The 23,847-nt window shown below is 44.8% G+C and overlaps 1 protein-coding gene across 2 annotated transcripts in view; it reads left to right on the forward strand.

The window, feature by feature from the left end:
- The first annotated feature begins 9,639 nt into the window (after positions 1 to 9,639).
- GPR75 (G protein-coupled receptor 75) overlaps positions 9,640 to 23,847 on the forward strand; it is a 34,244-nt gene continuing 20,036 nt past the window's right edge. The window contains exon 1 of one of the 2 annotated variants that reach the window (XM_086928050.1): positions 9,640 to 9,763. The gene's annotated coding sequence lies outside the window, so the exon portion shown is untranslated. Of the gene's footprint in view, positions 9,875 to 23,847 lie in introns of both variants that reach the window. The other variant, XM_086928049.1, reaches the window with a different exon arrangement.

The raw sequence follows: 23,847 nt of genomic DNA on the forward strand, positions 1-23,847 counted from the left end.
TCATTCTGTTTTTGCTTGAATCAATTGAAAATTTAATGTCTGGATGTCTTGTGTTTACCCAACCAAAAAAATCAGTGAGTTCCAACGGGCTCCCCTGCCACTTGAGCCAGATGTCATCTATGTATCGTAGCCATTGTTTGATATTCTCACTGTAGGGGTTATTTCTGTAAATGAATTTTTCCTCGTACTGGGCCATATACAGTACCGCCATCTCCGGCGCATACGGACAGCCCATGGCCGTACCTTTGATTTGGATGTAAAAATCGTTTTCAAATTTGAAATAATTGCATCTCAAAGAGATTTCTGCCAATGAGATGATGAAAGACGTGGGGACCCTGTGGGGTCTCTCCCGTTGCTCAAGGTATATTTCCATGACTTGCAAGGCTTCATCCTGAGGGATCTGCGTATATAACGAGTTGACATCCAACGTGGCCATCAGTTGAGTTTCCACGTCAAATGTCATCTCCTGCACCTTGTTAATAAAATCAATTGTGTCTCGCAAATATGACTTCACTTGCAACAGAAAAGGTTTCAAGAAGAAATCAATATATTTGGAAACTGGTTCCAACGCAGAGTCACATCCAGAGACGATAGGTCTTCCAGGTGGTGTTTTATCGTTTTTGTGAATTTTTGGCAAAAAGTACAGGACTGGCGTTCTTGGTAATTTTTTGTTCAGAAACTCAAACTCTTTAGGACCTAGAAATCCTTCCTCTAGTCCTTCTTTGGTAATTTTGGCGATCTTATCTTGAATTTCAAAAACTGGGTCCTCTTTAACTGGTCTGTACCAATCTCTGTTATTCACATGTACCCTCCCTTCTGATATGTACATGGGTCGTGGCCAAATTACCACAGCACCCCCTTTATCCGCCTGTTTAATTATGATTGAGGTGTCTGCTTTGAGATCCCGGATGGCCGTCAATTGACCTTTACTGATGTTATGATGAATGAAGCTTTTATTCTTTTCTAGTTTTGTCAATGACGATAGCACCGCCTGTTCAAAGGCAAAAATCTGTTTAGGTATATTCATTGTGGGCAAAAATTTAGATTTAACTCTTAATCCAGTGGTTTCACTACTTAGAGTAGGTTCGGCACTGGCGAAGAAGGTTTTTAATCTAATTTTACAGCAAAACTCAAGTGCTTCCAGCTTGAGTTTAGTGAAGTCAGTTTTTCTATTCGGGACAAATTTTAATCCCAAACTTAAAATCATTTCTTCATCTGTAGTTAATTTTTTATTTGAAAGATTTACAATTGTAGAAGTGTCTAATTTTTGTAATATCTGTTTCTCGTGCGCATCTCCCATGGCTGTTTGAAACGGACCGTTTGCTGACCGCCCTTCCCTAAAAAAGGCTGGTTGGAACCCTTTTTATTTTGGCCACCCTGTCTAGACTCTGGTGAAGACCCCGAAGACGAGGTAGATGAAAAGGTAGTGAACCTTGTTCTTGAACTACCCTGGTAAGAATTTAAGGCCCTTCTGGAGTCAGCCGTTGTGTAGTAGTCCTCTTTCAAGAACGGATACACTTGGTCTAATTTAAATGACTTCGAATCTTTTTCAAACTGGGAAGTTTTTGTGTTAATGGTGATGTCCTTAAAGGTTTGTATTTCTTTTTCGATTTTCTCTAGTAGGGTTTTGGCCTCTATTTCTGTCTTATTGTCCGCTATTCCCTTTATTAAATCTGCAATCTCTTGTTCTTCCTGGCTGCATATGCGTTGGGCTGTCTCTATGGTATGAACCATAAGGTCCCTACAGCATATAGCTGTAGCCTTTTTTATATTCAGGGTCCTCAACAAAAATTACAGGGATATTCTTAACCTGTAAACCCCATGGTATGGTGCCTGCCTGAAGGTGCTGTATAAGGAAATATCTGTGTAATTCGGTTCTTATATGTTTCTTTTGGAGGCGAGTTAATTTCTCTGCCTCATTTTGGTGTTTTGCTGAGGTGCTAAGTGAAAGACCTCAGAAGGGATTGGAAGCAATCAAGTTCTGTATGTGGCTTTCTGTGAAGGACAACGTTTCTTTCTCTGACATGCTTTGACAGGAGGAGCCTCTCCGGAGCCTGAAACAATCTTCTTAATCAAAAACAACAAGACCGACAGGTCTCAGTCCAAACTCACTCGGGTAACAACCCGCTCTAAACTTTCTCAAAAACAGAGGAGTATGGCCCTGTGGACAGAAGTGGGGGTAGGGCCCGGAAATGCTTTACAAAAGGAGAAAGACCCACACTTCACAATATTTCAAAAGTTCTTATTCTAATTGAAATGATAAACAAAACCTAATATGTTTATCCCGGCAATTAATTGCGCCTTTTATTCATTTTTTTCGAAAAAGAAGTACTATTTTTAGCAAGAGAAGAAAATTGTTCTTCACATATATGGCCAAACAATCTTGTTGCCTTTGTTATAAAACAACATAAATCAAACATACATACAATGTGACCCTCTCACACCCTCACCAAGACCCCTCCGACCTTCACAGCTGTCTCACCGAAATCCACAGCTGGATGAACACCTCAGCGCTGAAACTGAATGGGTCCAAGACCGATATCCTGCTGCTCGGACATAAAGGGCCCTCCTTGCCGCCTAACATCTGGCCTGACTGTTTAGGTGACCCCCCTGCCCCCAAGGAGGAGTTTAAGAGCCTGGGCGTATGGCTCGAAAAGGATCTGAGCTTCAGAACTCAGGCCAAAAAGACGCAGGAATATGCTTTGGACTCCTCAGGGCATGCAGGAAGGTCTTCCCCCTGCTCCCTGCCACTTCCCGGAAACTGTTGATCCAGGGCCTCATCTTGGCGAGGCTAGATTACAGCAATGCAATCTACCTGGGTGCCCCGGAAGCAACATTCAATACTCTGCAGAGAATCCAAAACGCCGCGGCCCGACTACTCACTCACACCCCAGCCAGATCTTCAGCAAAGCCAGCTCTGAAGCTTCTTCACTGGCTCCCAGTCAGAGAAAGGGTTGCTTTCAAAGCCCTCTGTCTGGCCCACAAACTTCTCCATAACAAAGGCCCACCCATCCTCAATGAATTTATCGTTCCCTACAAAGCGACAAGAGCTCTTCGATCAAGCGGAGAGAACCTCATCACTGTCCCCAGAGTAAAAAAAGCTTGGTCTGGAGAACGCCGCTTCTCGGTACACAAGGCCAAACATTGGAACAGTCTCCCCCGGAGACTAAGAACCGAACCAAACCTCCTTCAGTTCAGGAAGGCACTGAAAACTCTTCTTTTCCCCTGATTCCTCGTCCCTTCCGCTGCTGTTCCCTCCTGAATTCAGGTTCAAGCGCTGGGATGCTCAAGGGTTACTACGCGCTCTACAAAAACCTTAAATAATAAATAAATAAATGTGAAAACATACAATTAATCCAAACAATTATTACAAATTATTACATTCAAAAAGAAGAAAAGGTGAAAGATGTCCAACCATTTCAAATAACATCCTAAAAATATTCAAAGATCAGTACATTTTGTTCCTGAATGCTAGAATGTCACTAATACATATGAATACTTAAATTGGGAATAAATATCAACAAGCGTTTTCAAACAATAGGACTTAATCCCCTTTATCAAAAAAGCGTTTTCAAAGAATAGGATTTAATCCTCTTTGCCGACGCGTTTCGAGTGTGGATTCCGTGTTGCTACACTCTCATCAGGGCCAAATAAATCCTTTTCCCAACCTTTATCCTAATGGTAGAAAACAAAACAAAGTGTACAAGCTTATTAAAATCACTTCCCTCAACTTTCTCAGACTCGTTGTTTTCCAAACTCAGCATAAAAGTGCCCTACCTCAAAAACTTGTTGAGGTGAAGGTCACTCTCCCAACTTGTAAATGAAGCCGTGTGTACGCTTCTGAAACAAGAAGTATTTTACGATTGTTAACTACCGGAATGTCAAAACCAGATATATTTGAATATCGGTGAATAACAAGATCTTCTATACCTACAGCTGAGTCTCACAAAATTCGGGTGCATAGGCTGTTTCTCGCATCTATTTGAAAATGGGAGCACTCGTGTTTTCAGGTCTCCTTCATTCTGCGAAAAGAGTAACCAAGCTACCTTGTTAAAGCTGTTTACCCATGTGTCCTGGACAACAAACATGTTTGTTTCAAAGGTAAACAGTCGTACTACTTACTTTGAACTTCTTTACGTTAGTTACGGTGTCTCGCACCAGTCGGGGCTCTCGCTGTTTGATGACTTTCACTATGGATCTGAAATGTGAAATAACCCAGTTAGGGCCACTCTGCTCGTAGCAAGGATTCCAGGCGTTCGAGTCCAAAACAAGGGATCGACGCTTACCTCTGTCTCTTTACGGAAGTTAATCTCAGCGCACAGGCGTGGCACGTCACGTGGCTTACGTGACGTGCATACACTAGAGCGCGCTACTACAGGATGGCGCTTATCCGCCTGCCGGACTGTGATCTTTACACCGCTCACACTTAGAAGGGAAACCCCCCTTTGAAATGCAGCGCATCTTCAAACAGGCTGAGCGCACCTTGAATCAACGCTTCGGGAAAGGGTGGGCTGGAAATCACCAACTGGAGGAGCAACTAGCGTTAGAAAGAAACGTAAAGTTTGAGGAGGTGCCGTATGAATAAAGTAAAATCTGTGTGCGGTGTAAACAGTCCGATTGAAAAATGGTGCTGTGATGAAAATTGAAAAGTAGCAGGACTTTTTACACTTAACGTCTGAAATGTTTAAGTGTATTTAGTGTAATTTTTTGGAGCATAGCTCCCTCCACCCCCCGTTATTGGATGCATCATCGTAGCGCGATAGCAAGCACTGTAAATACCAAGTATGTAAATATTTAAAATGTATTTCACTATCTGTTGAAGATCGCACTCTCGCTCTGGCCAAGGGTTTGACTATTTCCCTATATGTTTAAGTATATTTACTTGCGACTCCCAACACGATGGCAAGAAGCGGCGGTAGGCTCTAAAGTGAACAAGCACAGCAAATGTAGTAGCCTTGCACTCGTTCACCCAAGAGTGCTTTGGGGCCCCGTCACTGATAGTACAATAGAATTCAGTCTGCATTCTGTTAGACACTGCCTTGTTGGACGTTGTCAAGTCTACACTTAACAGTACCCTGCTTCCATTGCCATCTACCTGAAGTTGGATGTCTGAAGAAAACACACCCTTAACTCTAGCTGCATTTTATTTTAAAACTAAGCATCTTACAGTGGAAAAGATACAATTCAAACAGCTATAGATAAGGCAAATCGAGAAAAATTTGAAGACGACATTTGAAACGAAAAGCATAGAAGGATATTATTGTGCGTTTTTCTTTACAGAATTTAATGTTGGCACTAAAAATGTCAGACCTTTGCTGGAGAAATGCGCTAAAAGGTAGGAAAGCAGGTGAAATAGTGTCGGAGGCAAAGTGGAAAGTGATGAGGGGGTATCGCTGGAAGCTTAACAAAGTAAACAAAACAGGGTGAGAGAAGAGGAGGAGCAGAGAGAAGAGGAGGAGCAGAGAGAAGAAAAGGAGCACTTGAGCGCAAACTGAAAGCTCAGCTGGAAAAGGTGTCAAAAGAAAACTTCAATGCAAGAAGTAAATTCAACGGTTATACAGTGTTACTCTACACAGAAACAAAAAAGCCTAGCTTCCTTCCCCAAAAATAAGAAGTTACACTGTAAAATTCACTGTTAATACATCTATAGTGTGGCATTTGGAAGTTGTTGCTCTTTGAATTTTCTAGCAGATTCATGTACAGGATTTTTATGACTTCCACTCAACAAAAAAAAATCAAATTTCTGTGGAAAGCTGGTGGGGACAGCATAAACGGAATTTACTGTTGTGCTAATCCCAAGTAACTATGATACACTTCAACCAACCAACAGAAACCATGAATAAGAGGGCACAAGAGCTATGGGTGTGGCGGGGGCTGCAGCACCCTCGATTTGGAGGTAGATCGGAAAGTAACAGAAAAAAAACGCAGCCTTTACTTCATTTTCCTTTTGATGCAGCATCAGCCGCGTGTTCAAATGCAGGGAAAGAATAGTGGTGTTTAAATGTAGCCAAAGGACAGCGTTTAACAAACCACCACACATGCGTTTGTCGGGTATGTTTAAGTTTACATTAAGAGCCTTCAAAGAGATGGCCTTTGCTAACAAACATGTGTCACTCTCCTGGTCGGGTTCTGTGAAGGATGAAAGAACGAACCACATGAAACAAACCAGTGTGAAACTAGCTTATTTATAACATTTGCAAATATAAAAACGAGAGGCCCGTTTGGGCCTTTAATTTTGGAAGGTATTGGGAGGCAAGCTTCAAAGTAGGGCGAGAAAACAAGCATTTATTTTACTCTTGTGTGCATGTGCATGGCTAAAAACACCAAGATATGATATTAGTTTAATGTACATAACTCCTTTGTTGAGTAACAAATGGCATAATGCACCCGTATTTTTAAGAATGCATCACAATCCACGTTCGAGACACATTTTCACAAAGGCCACACCTCACCTAATGCTCTTCCCTCCCACAAACGCAGGTACTTCATTGTATTTTGGGGGGTATTGTGCTGCACTCGCTGGTTAGGTAACACTAGGATTTGTTTAAAAACCCCTATAATTTTAAAGCGCTAATGTCTCTGCGAGCACTCCCCTCGTCAAAAACGTGTTCCGGCACCAATGTCATAAATTGGTGTTATTGTGCATTCCTTTCAGAGTCACACCCGACAGTCTTTCAGAAAAGGGCAACCTTTTCGACCCAGTGCAGTGATCCGCACACGAGACACTACAACGATCACATCTACAGCAAACTGCTTTTACTTCAACAAAACAAACTATTATTACACTAGCCCCCTAAAAAAAAATCTCACAAATCACAAGCAAACCAACTTGCACAACCGATCGGGGTGACCTGAGGAGCCATACGAACGTTCACGTAGATCAAAAGGCGGCACTAATTTGCATTTATTATTTTATTTGGGGTTTTTTGTATAGCGCTACTGACCGCAACGCTGTAGTGTCTGAGGGCTGTGGGCGGGGTGTTTTTTTTTAAAGGGGAGAATGTATCCCAATCTTGGCTTCGTTCAGGGATGGGAAAGAAGAAAGAGCCAGTCTGGGTACTTGTCTTGTCCGATCGCCGCGCTGGGGTGAGAAAGCCGTACCCCGGTTCAGCCGACTCCATCTGGCCTGAAGACAAATCACAAGCAAACCAACTTGCACAACCGATCGGGGTGACCTGAGGAGCCATACGAACGTTCACGTAGATCAAAAGGCAACACTAATTTGCTTTTATTATTTTATTTTGGGTTTTTTGTATAGCGCTACTGACCACAACACTGTAGTGTCTGAGGGCTGTGGGCGGGGTGTTTTTTTTTTTTTAAAGGGGAGAATGTATCCCAATCTTGGCTTCGTTCAGGGATGGGAAAAAAGAAAGAGCCAGTCTGGGTACTTGTCTTGTCCGATCACCGCGCTGGGGTGAGAAAGCCGTACCCCGGTTCAGCCGACTCCATCTGGCCTGAAGACAGTAGCAACGACCGGCGCTAGTCGCCTGTCAGAAAGCGCTATATGAATACAGTGAGTATAGCATGGCAAGAAAAGCCGTACCACGAGGAGGGAAGCCGGATGGGGGCGGGAGAGCCTGGGGCGGGAATGCGAGCGAGTATAGCATAGCAAGACAAGCCGTACCACGAGGAGGGAAGCCGGATGGGGGCGGGAGAGCCTGGGGTGGGAATGCGAGCGAGTATAGCATAGCAAGACAAGCCGTACCACGAGGAGGGAAGCCGGATGGGGGCGGGAGAGCCTGGGGCGGGAATGCGAGCGAGGGGAGGCAGGCGGATTAGGAGGGAAGCCTGATGGGGGCGGGAGAGCCTGGTGGGGGGGGGGCGTGAATGCGAACGAGGGGAGGCAGGCGGATAAGGAGGGAAGCCTGATGGGGGCGGGAGAGCCTGGTGGGGGGGGGGGGCATGAATGCGAGCGAGGGGAGGCAGGCGGATTAGGGAGATGCGCGTGCTTGTGAGGTCACGTGACCCGCTTTTGTGGTCACGTGACCTCACATGCACTGTGAAGAAACCGCAGTGGTTTCACTAGTCAATCAAGCCCTTGAATTTTCGCCTATTACATTCGCAAGCGAATGGTAATAGGCGAAACCTAAAAACTAAAATAAGTGATGCAACTAATCTGGAGTTATTACCATTTAGTTGGCTATGTGTGGCAGTCTACATGTTTCAGCCCATGAAAGTTATTTAAAAGGGCTTTCTTCAGGACCAGGTGAGTGCAAAGTGAGGGGCAAAGGTGAAGGATGCCACGTGAAACCTGTGTTGTACCTACACACACGCTAAGGTGTGTGGTAAACAGTCAGGGTACTCACTGACACTTGAAAAACAAAAATATTCTATGATGTCAGAATGTACATCTTTGAATTTTTTCGTTTTTCAAGTGTCAGTGAGTAGGCTGACATTTTTTACCACACACCTTAGCGCGTGTGTAGGTACAACACAGGTTTCACGTGGCACCCTTCACTTTTGCCACTCACTTTGCACTCACCTGGTCCTGAAGAAAGCCCTTTAATATCTTTCGCTGGTTGCAATATTTATTTTAGTTTTTAATATATCCTGAGTCGCCAACATTAAAATTAAAGAAAAGGATTCTCAGAGATATTTTTAACTGTAAAATATCACCACGCATCACACTTACGCACCACACCGGCTCCACTGTAATCAGGTGTCGTAGCACAACCAGGGGGCACTCGGTCGCCCGGTTTGGACCCCAATGATGAAGCATGACACAAACCAGGTTGGTGTGTGAGGGGTCTTTTAAAAGCACCTAATGGGCCCACGTATTACTACATACAGTGATTAATTTACAAGACACATAGTGGGTCCGTCCACATTGTTTAAGTCTAATATCTATTTGGGGAACAGGACGCACTCCTTACTCTATCCCTCGCTCTCCCCTTGATTTCTTCCCCCCCAAAAAAATTACACCCGATTTTAAATTTACATTGTCAATCAATAGAAGTCAATTACTGTGTGACTGTGAATGATATTTTAATTGCAATGATTTTTATTAATCAAGTAATAAAGATATTATTAAAATAGAAGTCAATGGGGAAAATACATTCCCTCAATTTTTCCCCAAATCTTTCTTTTTTTAAAATGTTATGCATAACTCACCCCTTGGCGCGCATGTATAATGTACAATTGCATTGCTCTTAAAAAATGTTAAATTTCCTGTTTCCTACCATTTCCTCGTTCGTGCATATCCCAATCTATACGAGTCAACACAAGGAAACTCTTGCAGAGATCCAAAACATCAGGAGAATACATTTAAGTGTAAGAAAGAAAAGAAATGGTTACTTTTGTAGAAAAAATTGCAATTTCAAAACTAAATCTAAGCGCTGGTTTTAAATATTATTTTCTGTTACTCTAAATGTTATGCAGCTGCATTGTGTCCACGCACTTTTATCTCCGCTGCAACTGCTGGGGAGTGGGTGTAGCCTTGGGGTTTAGAGCTACCGACTTTGGAGCTGAGGAACCGGATTCGAGCCCCGGTGTCAGCTCAGCGTCATGTATAAATAACGAATGTGTCCTTGTATAACGTAAATGCTGTTCATGTGAAACACTCCAATATCTTCGTGCAGATTTCGGTATATAAATCTGCAAAAAAATAAATACAGCTGAACAAGTGGCCTCAAAGACTCTTGCGTTTCAATCCCGTTTTTAAAGCTTCGGGGCGGACATCCGGTAGCGCCGGAAGCGACGTCACCCAGGAAGTAACGTCACCTGCCTGTGCCGACATTTTTAGGAACACCCAAGGATCGAAAAGGTACACGAAATAGGAGAATGGATGCTCTTCTTTGCCCGTTTCAAATGCATTATTCAGCAACTCTCAACGTAAAGATCTCGCATTCAGACCCTGTTTCCGAATTGCTTTGAGGTAAAATCGTGGTCAGCGAAATCAGATTGTTTTCAGAAATGGCGGGCACCCGGTAACTAATTGAGGGAATATTGGGTATTTTTCACTCTGCCATTACATCGCGTGTATACTGTTATTTCAGTCTGCAGCAGTCTCCTTCATCGTTTAATTGTGGCCTGACTCTGAGTATGCATTTGGAGAAAAGCACAATTACGTTGTATGTTACCTAACTAGTCTGCTCTGTCATTTTTATTATGATGGCTGTCATTGTCTTCAGCCTGCAGAGTCCGCCTTTTTTTTGGTCGTGTTTATAAGATGACGCGCCTTGAGGCAGACAGGTGTACAGTAAATGAATACTTCGTGTTATTTATTGTTTATTAGGATTACAGCTGGCTTTGTCCTGGACTCTTTACTACGGTATGCAGTGAGCAATGTATGCAGTGAGTCATTGTCTTTAGTATTCTGTATATCATGTACTGCATTTAATATTTACAGTATGAACGGAAGGGCATATATACTGTTTGATGCAGTATAAATTCAGTCATTATTTAGTATAATACGCAGTACAATATACGTAGGCGATATTTACTGTAGAATGCCTGGTGGGTAATATTTTTTGCAGCATGCACTGGAGTATATTTTCTCCAATATACCCTGCAGCCAGTATTTACTAAATTATACATTCGATTACATTTACGCCATGTAGTACAATATGCAGTGCAGTCAATATTTTCCACAGCACACATTGCAGAATCTTTACAGTATTTACTACATTATGCACTACAGTCCATATTTACCACCCTTTGCAATGAGGTCCATGGTGGCTCGAGGACTTTAAAAAAAGATGGGGTATAACGGTTCTGGAATTGGACTTCGAGAACCTATAATTGGAGGCCAAGATGTGCAAATGAATGGGGGTGGTTTCACAAAGTGCGTAGTCTTGAAAATCGGCGTCTGACAGTTAACTTACAGTTAATTAAAAAAAAAATTCTTCCAGGATGGCATTGGTAACAAGGACAAAATGTGATAACAAGTTTGTTCTAGCTTACTTAATTGGTCACAAACAGTTGGCATTCTAAAACACCTCAAAGGGTCAAGACGCCTGCTGCAAAGATATTTGTGTGACCAGCAATTATAAGGGGATTTTAATAACAGTAAAATAAATCTGTTGGTTAATGCAGCTCCGGGAGAGTTTAGTGTTTTTTCCAGTCGCTTATTTGACTCCTGAGGTTGCATAAAGGATTAATGCCTGCTGCAAAGCACAATGTGTAACATGCAGAACACAAATTTGTATTTTACCTAGATAGGTAAGTGGGGTACCGCTTTGACACAGATCTTTGTGTCATTTCCAGTTTTTAAGTTGCAGTCCTTCTAATGTAACACAGTGTGCTATGAACCGGCATCAAGGAGCTGTATGCAAACTACAAATAATTGGTTTGGGTCCTTATTTTTTTTGTCTCAAGCTGTTGTTCTTTGAAGATTGCAAAGAAGGGTTGCTTTGTTTTGTAATAAACTCTTGTTAGTACAGACCACCCCTAACATTGCGTTGCATTTTTTGTCCTAACTTTGTGTTTCTCCTGACCATGCCCTTTTAACGTATTAGACCCTCCAGGATATTGCAACATAGACCAGGAAAATCTGCAGCACAATATCTGAAAATTTGCAGCACAATATTGAGCTTTTATTAGCATTTTTGCACCACCTTATTTATTTACCTCAGTAATGGTGGGATTCCAGTTAGATTGTTATGCGGATGGTAGAGGTGATGCACTGCTACCGAAACTGACAGGTTGATGTTACCGGTTTTGTTTCCCTTAAACAATATGGATGTCTCTATTATACTTACTAGATGATAGAAGGACCAGTTAGCTGTGCAACAACTAGGATGGTGATTTGTAGGTAGAATATAACTCTTATAGCGCTTTAGTAATGGCTGTAACTTCTACTTGGTTGTTGACGGCTTACCCACAGATCTGCAGTGGCTCTTCCAAGGTGCATTTAGGGTCTGTTTGATAACCAGATGGTTTGTAGCATCGGCGGCTCCCTCATCTGCTAGAATACGCCTGTGCAAGGTGTTAGCTATTATTGGTGTGGATGGGATGGTTTGGAAGGCAGCTAGTGGTGGTGTCTGTACGGTTGCTGTGTGAAGATTCTGTTGCATATGCATGGAGCTTATTCCTGGTTTTCTTACTAGGCCTTCACCAAGTTGTCGTTGCTACTTGGTGGCCTGCCTGATGTGAGTTAATCGATGCACTGACGTTTAGTGGTACATGTCTCTTAAAATAGTGGTCTTTAGGTTTCATCAAACCTGATTAGAAGATATGACAAGAGTCTTCTCTTTTTTCTTCGTTGGAGTGGTCTTCATGTTCGCCAGTGTGGACTAGGGGATCACTCCCTTTTCTTCCTGGTACTTGGGATACTTAAATAGGCCATCTCGGCCTTAATATGGTTGAATGTCTTTGCTGTAGTGGATGGAGCACACTGTGAGCTAGTGCTCCTCCTCTCCCCCTATATGGATGACAACTGTCTGATGTGATCTCATGCCATGTGCTTTCCTTCATCAGGGAGACAGTGAGTTGGAGCTATGCAGCAGCGAGGAGTGCTTGGAGAGGCAGGCAGGTCTCTGCAGCAGTGAGGAAATGCTTCGAGGGGCTTGGTTATGAGGTGTGGTGTGTTAGACCTCTTCTCTAGCACTTCACCTTCAATGACTTATTTTTCATAAACATTTTCTGCGTGCCAATGAACACCTTACTGGAGGCACTGAAAGCAGGCCCTTTGTGTGGCTAACTCTGTAAATGCTTTACATTTTTCCCAGTTCATTGCTGGGGCCCTAAAAGCACAGAAAATACCTATACAGGCACTGTATGCCAACGGATCCAGAGGCTGGGGGCACTGTGTGTCTTGACACAGCAGCTTTAGGTCTTAAAAGTGTGGGTCTCACCATGTGTTTTTATATCTAGCTAAGCCTTTCTTAAACTGGCGTGTCCCTCTGGACTTGTCTCCTTAAAGGCTTGGAGAGCAGGGCCTGAAGCTCCTGATGTGTCACCCTGCTTCAGTGAAGAGTTGAAGTTGTCTGCCACCAGTGAAGCATGGTCCGGTCTGATGGTTGTGCAGTTATTATTTAGTCTGGGAGACCTTAAGCAAGGTCCATGAGCTGGGACGGGTGAGGAAGAAGTGCAGGCTCAACTGATGATTCTTTTCAGTTCAGGCAAGGCAGGAAGATCATCATGCGCTGGCTGGTGTTGTCTTTTGTGTCCCGTGCTGAGGTCTCTTTGCAATGGATCTGTGTTCTGGGGCCAGATGTATGACATTACCACGCAGGGTAAGAAAAAAGTTACTTACTAGTAAGTGAAGTTCTCCAGTACTGGTCTCTTACATGGATTGAAATGCTTGAATCATCACCTTTGTCGAGCTGGGAGGCCCACTGTATACATAGTGAGCAGTAAAATGTTAAATATACATGTAATAGTTTTACCATAGTCACAGCAATAGCCTGTCCACCTCTTTATAAAATACCTAAACACCGCCAATCATAGCTGAGCACAGCATTCGCCTCTCCTCAGCCAGGCTAGCGAGGTCAGATTTCTTTTTTCTTTTTGGCCATTTTTTATTAGCATTTGATCTTAAGGACAGTTTCGCACATACATGTACGGTATGTCCCCCTGGCCGTACACAGGCAAAGATAGTACATTCGTGGCACATGTCATCACTTCCTGAGCAATTGCATAAGTATTGCAATTACAATGCGTTAGTTTATCAGTTACAATACATATCACAAATCCCATATTAAAATGAAAAGTCTTACCCATGAACAACCGAGAACATGCCATTAGTTACTATCAAAGTAGACATTACTGTAGCTCAGACGTACTGCATGGTCTTATGGCTCAATAAATTATATTAACGTAAACAAAGTAATGAAGAAACTCTGGCAGTCATTGGCGGTACAATACAATATCTCTTCAGCATTTAGAGAGACTCATAGTATGATAGTATCTGTCCCCCATCCCTTTCCAGAGAGGTGTGGCACCACTAGTTCCTGAGTGGGGGGGCAATGTCATGGGCCTCTAGTGAATATCCATTACCCAGTTACATAGATCTGATAAGTCACATATGATTAGTCACCGAGAACTCACTAGAAGGGAATGTAGTTGGAGAAAAGGGCTCTACTCCTGGGGCCCCGCACCCTACTTTGATATTCGATTCGGTCATCTGTTATCAACGGTCATCACTCAGACAATGGGGGTTTCTCCAGCGCAGTGCCCACTGGGAAGGAGTCCCAAACCGGGGCAGGTCTACTGTGGCTCCACTTGACTGGTCGGTTGCCTGCAGCCTCTCTAGCATATTACCCCACCTCTCCAAGTCTTGCTCAGCATGTTAGTCTGTGCAAACAGAGCAAAGACACCGTTCCTCTGCTACCACCCCCCTGCCCCCGCCATTAACACATGTCCGATTTCCATTTAACGAAACCAGAATCCACAGACGGTGTCCAGGTTATAGCGATACGTCACCTCGCCAACACCTACCCCAGTAAAACAAATTTACACTGCCTACAGGTCTTTGATGTGGAGGGCGGTAAAACTCTTAAAAGGCAGTGCTTTATCGACATTCTGACTGGGATCTGGGATTCTTGCTCGTCTAGCAACAATTCTGGGATCTCTGTCCAGTAGGGTTGGAGGTGAGGACAGTCCCAGGTCATATGCGTGAAATGGACCAGCTCTGCTCTGCATCGGGAGCAAGTCGATGCGCACGCTGGGTCAAATCGCAATAATCAGAGAGGGTCTGGTAGGTACGGTGCGGGCAATGAAATTGGGTACATTTAAAATGTGTGTTGCTGGCCTTTTCCACTCTCTCGTTAGAAGTATCGGCAGGTCCTCCAGCCATCTACTCTGGACCCTCAATACATCTACCCTATAGTCTGCCTTCAGGGCTTTATACAGCTGAGAAATAAATCCCATGAAGAAACCCAGGTCCATAATCGTCATCAGGGTGTGGGATTCCGCGGGTTCCTCAGGGAATGCAGTCCGTGTTTCACCCCCAGTGCGTGATAGTTTTGCCTACTGTAGAAAATGGCCCTCCGGGACATAACATTCTCTTGCGTCTGCAAAGGAGAGAAAAGTTCCATTAAAGTATAGGTCGCCTGCCATTACACAGCCACCATCCGGTAATGTCCATAACCGTCTGTATGTGACTGAAGCTGTGAAGCCATTTTAGGGGGAGAGACCGAGCATATAGGGCCCTTCGCATTACAAGGGTGACCGCGCGTTCCCATCCCCAGGCAACCAGGGGCACCACAAATGGACAATTCTGGGGGTCCCCGATCCAATCATAATATACCTTGGAAGGTCTGCCTCTGTGCTACAGCCTGCCACTAGTTTCTTCTCTGTATTTGGTGCCTCAGCTCACCACTGCCAGAGTAGTCCGGCAAGGTAAGGTCTGAAAGGCCTGAACCCCTTCTGATCCATATCCAACTTTAACATTTCTAGCTTCACCCTACTGCTTTTCCCAGCCCACAGTAGGGAGACGAGAAGACTGTTTAGGGTGGTAAAGGTGGCATTGGAGGTTCAGCAGAAGGAGTCTTGCAGCACATATAAGTAGCGCAGCAGTAGGACTATTTTCGCCAGGGCTACACATCCCATAATAGATAATGGGAGGCGATTCCATAAGTGTATCATGCCTCCAGGCTTGTGAGGACTGCTCCCGCATTCAAGGCGTACTGCACTTTGGCTGTATGGGCAACCTGGATACCTAAATAATGAAAATGATTGCGCTCCGATGTAGTGCCACCAGGGGGAACTTAACCAATTTGTTGCTATTAATAACCACCCGACACTGTCCCAAACTAGGACAGCTCATTCCTGACAGCAGGCACAGCCACTGTTGGGTGACAAATATAAAGTAGTGTGTCACCCCCATACAATGATATGATATGGGTACGACCATCTACAATTATGCCCTAACAGGCCATGTCCCTCCCCAGCCGGATCGCCAGTGCGAAAAAAGAGCGGGGACAATGGGCATCCCTGTTTCGTCCCCCGCTCTATAGAGATGAGTGCAGAGACCACTCCACCACTGCGCACTCTAGCCATTGGGTGACAATACAGTAGACCATGGGTACTCGCAAATGTTCTCTCGGGGCGACATTTATAGTGTGGTTTGTGGCAGAGGGCCGCACCGGTGGGGGCGCGGTCAGTGTGGGATGGAAGCGGACCTAGAGCAAAAAAACTGACCGTGAGGTTGAACACCGGCCCCTGCAGCGGATGCATTCGTCCACTGAGCCACCAGATCCGGCATACACACCTCTCTCCCTCCCTGCCTCTCTCTGTCTCCCTCCTCTCTCTCTCTCTCTCTCCCTCTCTCTCTCTCTCTCCCTCCCTCCCTCTCTGTCTCCCTCTCTGTCTCCGCCCCTCTGTCTCCTTCCCTCTCTGTCTCCCCCTCTCCCTCTGTCTCCCCCCTCCCTCTGTCTCCCCCCTCCATCTGTCTCCCTCTCTTTCCCTCCATCTCCCCCTGTCTCCCTCTCTCTCCCTCCATCTCCCCCTGTCTCCCTCTCTCTCCCTCAGTCTCCCTCCATCTCCCCCGTCTCTATCTGTCTCTGTCTCCGCCTCTGTCTGTCTCCGTCTGTCCCTGTGTCGCTCTCCCTCTATCTGTCTCTTTCCAAACAGGAAGCTTTCCAAAATGCCCTTTTGAAAGTAGTCTGTAAAAGGGCCTTTTGGGAAGCTTTCCGAAGGTGCCCTAACGTCTCAGAAGCCGACAGTAAACACAGAAGATGGCTGCTGGAGCATACTAGTGAATATCTAGTTAATACGTATTCACTACGTATATTCATGCGGTCATCTTCTGTGTTTACTGCCGGCTGTGGAAACTGCAAGGCAAGGTCCATGAGCCGCCAGTGAAGGCCTGCCGGGCCTTGGCTGCCCGCAGGCCGTACTATGAGTACCACGGCAGTAGACAAACCCAGGTGATAACATACGGACCTAGAACAACTTTAGCCAAAAACCTCCCATATATAGTCTCACCGCCGGGTATCGAAGGTGACTGCAGCCGCCTGCACATCCATGTCTGCTGTGGAGTGCAATATCCGAGAGAGTGCTCAAGTTAATATGAGTTCCCTGGCCTGGCATAAACCCACATTGATCTTCGTAAACCAGTTGTGTTACCAACCTACCTAGGTGCATTGCTAGTACTTAAGCCAATATTTTGGTATCAACCCTAACATGGACAGCAGTCGGTATGAGCCGGGCAGATTTGGATCCTTGCTTGGCTTGGGGATCATGACTATCTGTGCGTCCCTCACGGAAGAAGGGAGAATCCCTACTTGCTTGGCCCTATGTAGGGTCTCTAACAACCTAGGGAGTAATAGGTCTGCAAACGTCTGAAAGTACATCGGGAGGCCATCTAGACCTGGGGCCTTGCTGCGCGCCATACTCTGCACTGCCCGAAGAAGTCTACATGTCGAATCCCCCCCACCACCCCCCAGCTCATAACGTGGGCCACCTGCGAGGCGTGGACGTGCTATATCGTCTAGGAAGCATCCTACTTCAGATTTGTCAACCACCTTGTCCTCTCTATACACCAAGTGCACAGTAAGGAGTTAATGGCCGTCTGCGTGGGGACGAGGACACCTTCAGCCCGCTTTAATGTCAATATAATCAAAGGAGTGGTGCGGGGGGGTCTTTCTTGAGGAGCCATGCTAATAGTTTTCCCGATTTATCACCTTCTCGCTGCAGGAGCTGGCGTTATTGTCAGCGGACCAGGCAATCTAATCTGTCCCATATGTCTCCTACTCTGGGCATGTGGCAAAGCCTGAATGAGTGACTCCATGACAGGACTTTTATTTTGTAGTGTTGCCAATGTGCTCTTCGCTTCTGTTTCCGCATGCCCCCCATCTTAGACAGGCATTCTCCACGCATCACCACCACCTTCAATGCATTCCACTCTGTCCCCCTGGCTGCAGTGGACAGTAAGTTGGTGCGAAAATTGCAGTTCGTCACCTCTGAGTTTCTCTCGAAAGATGTTCTCTTTCTGGGCCCCAGGTTGCAGGCACCAAAGAGGGACCTTCGGTCGGCCTCCCCTCGTCCCCCATTCCAACAACACAGGAGAGTGGTTTGAAAGAAACCTCTTTAATACCCGTATAGTCACCAGCGCTCTTCTTCCCATGACCTCTTCACATGTACCCAGTAGAGGGGCAACCACAGGACCCCAGCAACCGACAGGATCCGCAGCACGAGTGCCGTGCAGGTAGGCCCAAAGGCCTCAAGGTGAAGAATGGGCGAGTCCCATTTGGTGCATCAGCGGGTTAGTTCAGGTCAGCCGGCCCCACTGTCTTGCAGCATCTCTCCTCGGCTCCGTGGGGCCCGCGGGGACAGTGCCGTCCCGTTACAGCCAGGCCGCTTCCCTTCCGCCGACAACCGCGGATCGTCGGGTGGGTTAGATCCCGGCACTGTGCGGCCGGATGGGCAGGGTACTTGTAGGAGAATACGAGGTCCGTTGAGGGTGCCATCTTGGCCATACCCCCAGCAAGGTCAGATTTCTAAGCACAGGAGTAAAGCAGTTGTATTTTAACTATATGTTTAAAAAAAAATCTGAGTTTGGGAGGAGGGTGGGTTGCATGCGTTTCTATGAAAGATACAAATACTGGAGAACTTAAGTTACAGGTAATCAACTTTAATCTTTTGCGGTATAGGATCTTTTTTATAGATGCACATGCTTAAATCAGAATAGGAAGCTGTTAGCAGATTATAATTATTACAAGCGGTGGGAGGGAGATGAAGGCTAAATAGTAATTGAAATAATTGACGCAGGACTGCTTGGCCTACTGCCGCATCTTTCTTTAATGCGGACTCTAGGCAGCAGTGTTGCATAAATGTATGCCCATTTTTCCATGTCGCTGCTCTGCCTGTGTATCCAGGAATAGGTACACCGGCTAAGAGTGCTGTAGATGTAATTCTTGTACAGTGAGGTTTAACGCTTCTTTATAATGGGTGACATGCTTCTTTATGCCAGGAAAGTATTTCTGAAGATATCCAGCGATCTATACCTTATTTTTGTTAGTGGGTAACCTTTACAAGGGTGATCATATGCTATGAGTAATCAGATTTTCTGATTTATTTGGTTTTCTCAAGTTAACACATTTTAAACATCTTCCAGTGTCTTCCTTCCTGTGAGATTCTCCCTCAGATCTTTCTCTAGCAGAATGCCCAGAGTGGGAAGAGCTCTCTTAAATTCCGAAGAAGTTGTTTTATTTCCAGAATGAGATTCCTCAGATTTGGATTTTTGTAGATATAGCAATACCAGGCCTCGAAAAAACTACTCTTCCACTCGCCATGGCAAGTAAAATTTTATCAGGTCCGGTCGAGCGATTTATAGGACCTGCTTGTCTGTTCTGGTGATTGAACTTAAACTGAAAAGGAACAGGTGTTCTATTGTTTTTATTTGAACACATTTGCTGTCTGTTCAAGGACAGAGGTCCAATGTCAGTTTGTCTTTTAACTAATTTCTGCTTATATTGTACTTGAAAATGTGTTTACTTTTCTTTCTCTTATTACAGTTAGAGGTTTTTGTCAAGTGATCCATCTTCACAACCATTAAACTAAGGGCTGTAAGATGTCATTTTTTTCTAACACAGAACATTTAAACAGCTTGTAAATGAATAGTACAAATATTTAAAAATAAATCCTGAAAAACACATTTTTTTTGTAATTCAGAAGTGTGATGCAAACAAAGATTTAAATAGGAGCAAAACAAATAGGAACACTTTACTTGGTGATGAGCAAATTACAAATATCTGCAGAAACTCGATTTCTAAACATAGTTTGTACACTATATAGTTTTATCAGCAGGTAAGATGTCAACTGGAAATTTTGTGGCCATTTCAATGGAAATTCTACTGATTGCAAATTAGTGTGCTACCACTTTATGTTGTCGGTATAATGTCTAGAAATGGCCACTTATCTGTAGGAGTAAGCAGAACTCACAGGGATCCCCTTCACACATGACGTGCAGTAGAAATCCAACCATGCTAGCCTTTGGTGAGGAGGTGAATGCTGTGTTTTGATTGACTGAGTTTGGGTGTTTTATGAAGTGGTGGATAGGCAACTGTACTGACTATGTTAAAGCTACTATTAGTATGTTTAACATTGTACTTCTCACTATGTATACCATGGGGCTCCCAGCTCGAAGACTGGGATGATTCAAGCATGTGGATCTATATACCATCCAATACTGCAGAAGTATAATTAATATGAGTAAAACCTGTGGGTGTATGTGTCGATTTCAACTCGGTAGTTATAGTTGTTCTGTGTTTCCATAGGAAATTCCTTTTTTGGTTTAGTAATAACTTTGGCGCTATTGGAAGAATCCTCCCAAATCTTTCCAAAAAAGTGCTCTTTGTTAATTAACTTCTTCCTGAAAAGTTTCAGTATGCTCCATCAAATGGGGCCCCAGAAAAACAGGGGTCACAAAAAGGCAAATCTCCATGCATTTTCCATAGACTTGTTTGGAACATGATACTGCAAAAACTGCTGAACGGAATTATACCAAATCTGGCAGAAAGCTAGATCTTGGTCAGAAAAGTGTGAATTTTTGTGATTTGGTGTAAATCTGTTGTATAGTTTTTAAGAAATTGCACTCCAAATGTGTTTGTGTATCTGGATGGTTTGGTTTGATGGACTCTTGCGAGAGTTTTGACGAGCACAACATAAAAAAGTAAAAGTACAGAGTTCTGTTTGCCAGAGGGGGCTTTTTTCCTTTGGGCCGTCTCTCTCCTGCAGAAGTGAGTGCTGTGACTGACAGGCTGCAACTTGAACAAACGTGTTGCAGCAGCCATTACAGAACTTTGGAACTGAATCTCCTGTCTTTGAAAATATTTAAAAAACAAGATATAAGGGGGAGGGTAGTGATACCCTAGCCTTTGTTGGGGGAAAATACATTTGTTTTCCTTTGCAGCAATCCCACGGGATCGTGGCAAAAAAGGTTTCCACCATGCACCTCTAATTACCCCACATATTACATCACTCATAACATGATCTACAACATCACTGATAACACGACTGCAACAACTGAAATTATATAATTGACTATGCATGGCGGGGGTGTGAGTTATTGTTCCTTTAGAGCAGAGGTCTTCAAACTTTTTGATGCCGAGACCCCCTTGTAAAACCTTTTTAGGGGTAAGGACCCCCTACCGACAAAAGTTTCTAGAAACTGGTACTCCTCATCATCATCTTTTGACAACCAGAAATGCGCCTGTTAGACCTCATCACATCCATCCATCATTCATCCACCCACACTTTCACACATACATTCATCCTTCCATCCATCCACCCTTTCATCTTTCCATCCACCCTTTCATCCATCCACCCTTTCATCCATCCTTCCATCCATCCATCCATCCACCATCCATCCATCATTCATCCCCCCACCTTTTCACACATCCATCCATCCACCCTTCATCCTTACATCCATCCATCCACTCATCATTCATCCACCCACCTTTTCTGTGCCTCTCTCATGGAGAGGGGTCAGTATCTCTCTGTCTTCTTCCTTCTGGCGGACGTGTCACGGGACCCACAGCTCCAGGCGTGCAATATCCATTGACCTCAAAGGGCTACACTACAGCCTGCTCCCCCAGCCCCCCCCCGCCCCCCCCCCCCCCCCCCCACTTCCCCTCCTCCCCCAGCTCGAAACGGCTTCAGGGACACATACACACACAGCCACACCCGAGTACATGACAGGTCTTTAAAAGACCTTTTACTTGTTAATGAGGCTTTGATGTTTTTCACACCTCGGTGTGAATTAGGCCTCCACCATGAGCACCCTCGACCAGCCCAAGCCAGGAACTGCACTCTGACAGAATCTGCGACCCCCTTGCAAGGACTCCACGACCCCCCTGGGGGTCGCGCCCCACAGATTGAAGACCTCTGCTTTAGAGCATGAGTTACAGTTACTAGAGAGGACTATAACTGGAGACTTTGTGTTTTTTATATATATATATCTTTTTAAATATTACATTTGCTTTCTTTTTTTAGGGGAACCCCAAAACTCACTTAAAAAAATTACATTTACCACTACCCACTCCTAAACCCCAAAATAACCCTTACTACCCTATACCACTACCCACCCTAAACCCTAAAATTACCCTAACGACCCTATACCACTCCCCACCCTAAAATTACCCTAACCACACTAGCACCAGCCACCCCATACACCATACAATTACTCTTACCACCCATTACTCTTACCCCCCTTTACCACTACCCAGCCTAAAACCCCTAAATGTAGCCCACACATACTTATACCTTGTATACTTAACATGAAATGTGAAAACACTTACTTGTTATAGGCATTGGTGGTAAAGGCTCAGAGCCCAGCTGTGATCTCTTAAGCTACATCTAGGGAGGGGGTGAGGCTGTCTGGCTCAGGGCGAACTGTAGCACTGATGCAGAGGTAGCTGTTGAGCTTTTGTGCATAGGCTACAAATGGGTACAAAGAGTAACATTCTGGATGCTTGGGCAGAGTCTGTAGTGTCATTAAAGTGGGCCGGTTGTATGTTTTGGTTGGGAGTCCCATAACAGAATCTGGTACTTCTGGTTCAGCACCAAGAAGAGAGGGCAGATGGAGACTGCCATCTGGTACTTTGGAGCCAGTCCCTGGAGATATCACCTACTCTATCTTAGATGAACTGTAGGTCAATCAAAAGACAGTATGTCTAACATTGAAAGTACACTGTCTGGGACTCAGTAGTGCAGGTTTTGGGCCTGGCAGATTTCCTTCATTCTGGGTCTTTGTTGCAACCTTCTTGGCCGAGTGGTGAAAACTGGGCTGTGAAAATGGCACCTCATCTGCCTTCCTGCCATCTGGGCTAACGGATGCACAATGGCATGCAGACCTTTCATTTTGGGAGCAAGTGAGCTGCTTCGGTATAAGGCAGCCCTGGTCTTGGGTACTTGGGACTAACTGAGCACCCTTTCTCCTTGGGCAGGATGTGCCGTGGCAGGTGTAACGATTGTAGCAGGCCTTATGATGGTGCCGGTTTTTAGGTCTCGTGACCTACAATGCGCGCATGCGCATTGAGGGAGCGAGAATTCAAGTCAGCAAAATCCTCGTCAAACCAAGGGCTTTCAGCCGCGTTTTTCTTAAAGTTCACGTGAATCACGTGAGCAAACAAGCACGCGCATTCACACCCAGCACAGCACATCAAAGGGCTTCTCCTCCCCTAATTATTCATGGCCTGCCGCAGGCCGGCCGTACTTTCAGTTCACACAGCACATCAAAGGGCTTCTCCTCCCCTAATTATTCATGGCCGGCCTGCGGCCGGCCGTATTTTCAGTTTACCTGCCTGTAATCAGCCTCAATTTCTCCCGTTCCTTGGTTTAACTCTCACCCGACAAGACATTTCTTGCGGAATATTTTGCCCTGCACGTTCCAAAAGTGCCACTATGTATTTCTTCTTTCGTAAGACATTTCTTGAGGAATATTCAACAACTGGCGACGAGGCATTTAATAGAGATGAACTGCTCATTAGCATTCGATTAGGACTGGGAGTGGTGGGTTCCTGAGTGCAGCTGCAGCATACAGTTGGTCACCGTGAGTATTTGGTACAGGTGTGCCCGTGCCCGGAGGGTTACAATTATTTTCATTTCATTGTCAGCAATGTAACGCCTTGCTGCGTGTGGGTGCAGCATTCCCACAGCTCTAAAGGTAATCAGAGTGCGCATCCAGTAATGTGTTTCTCACGCTCACTTTTTCCGATGATGACGTACGAAGATCTAAACCCTTTTTGTCTCTCTGGGACAGCAAAGAAAGGAGGTTTTGTACAGAGCGGGAGCCTTTCTATTTACCGACTTGTTTTCTGCCTTTGTTGATCAGAAACGCTTACAACGTTTCGTTGCCAAGGGTTTCTTGGCACAATTACAGTCCTTTTCTCATATAATTATTGCATGAATCAACATGATATAGGTATTCCAGTTGCCCTATGCAATTAAGGTACAGACTTA

Source organism: Lissotriton vulgaris, chromosome 6 (assembly GCF_964263255.1).
Source record: "Lissotriton vulgaris chromosome 6, aLisVul1.2, whole genome shotgun sequence".
NCBI lineage: Eukaryota > Metazoa > Chordata > Amphibia > Caudata > Salamandridae > Lissotriton > Lissotriton vulgaris.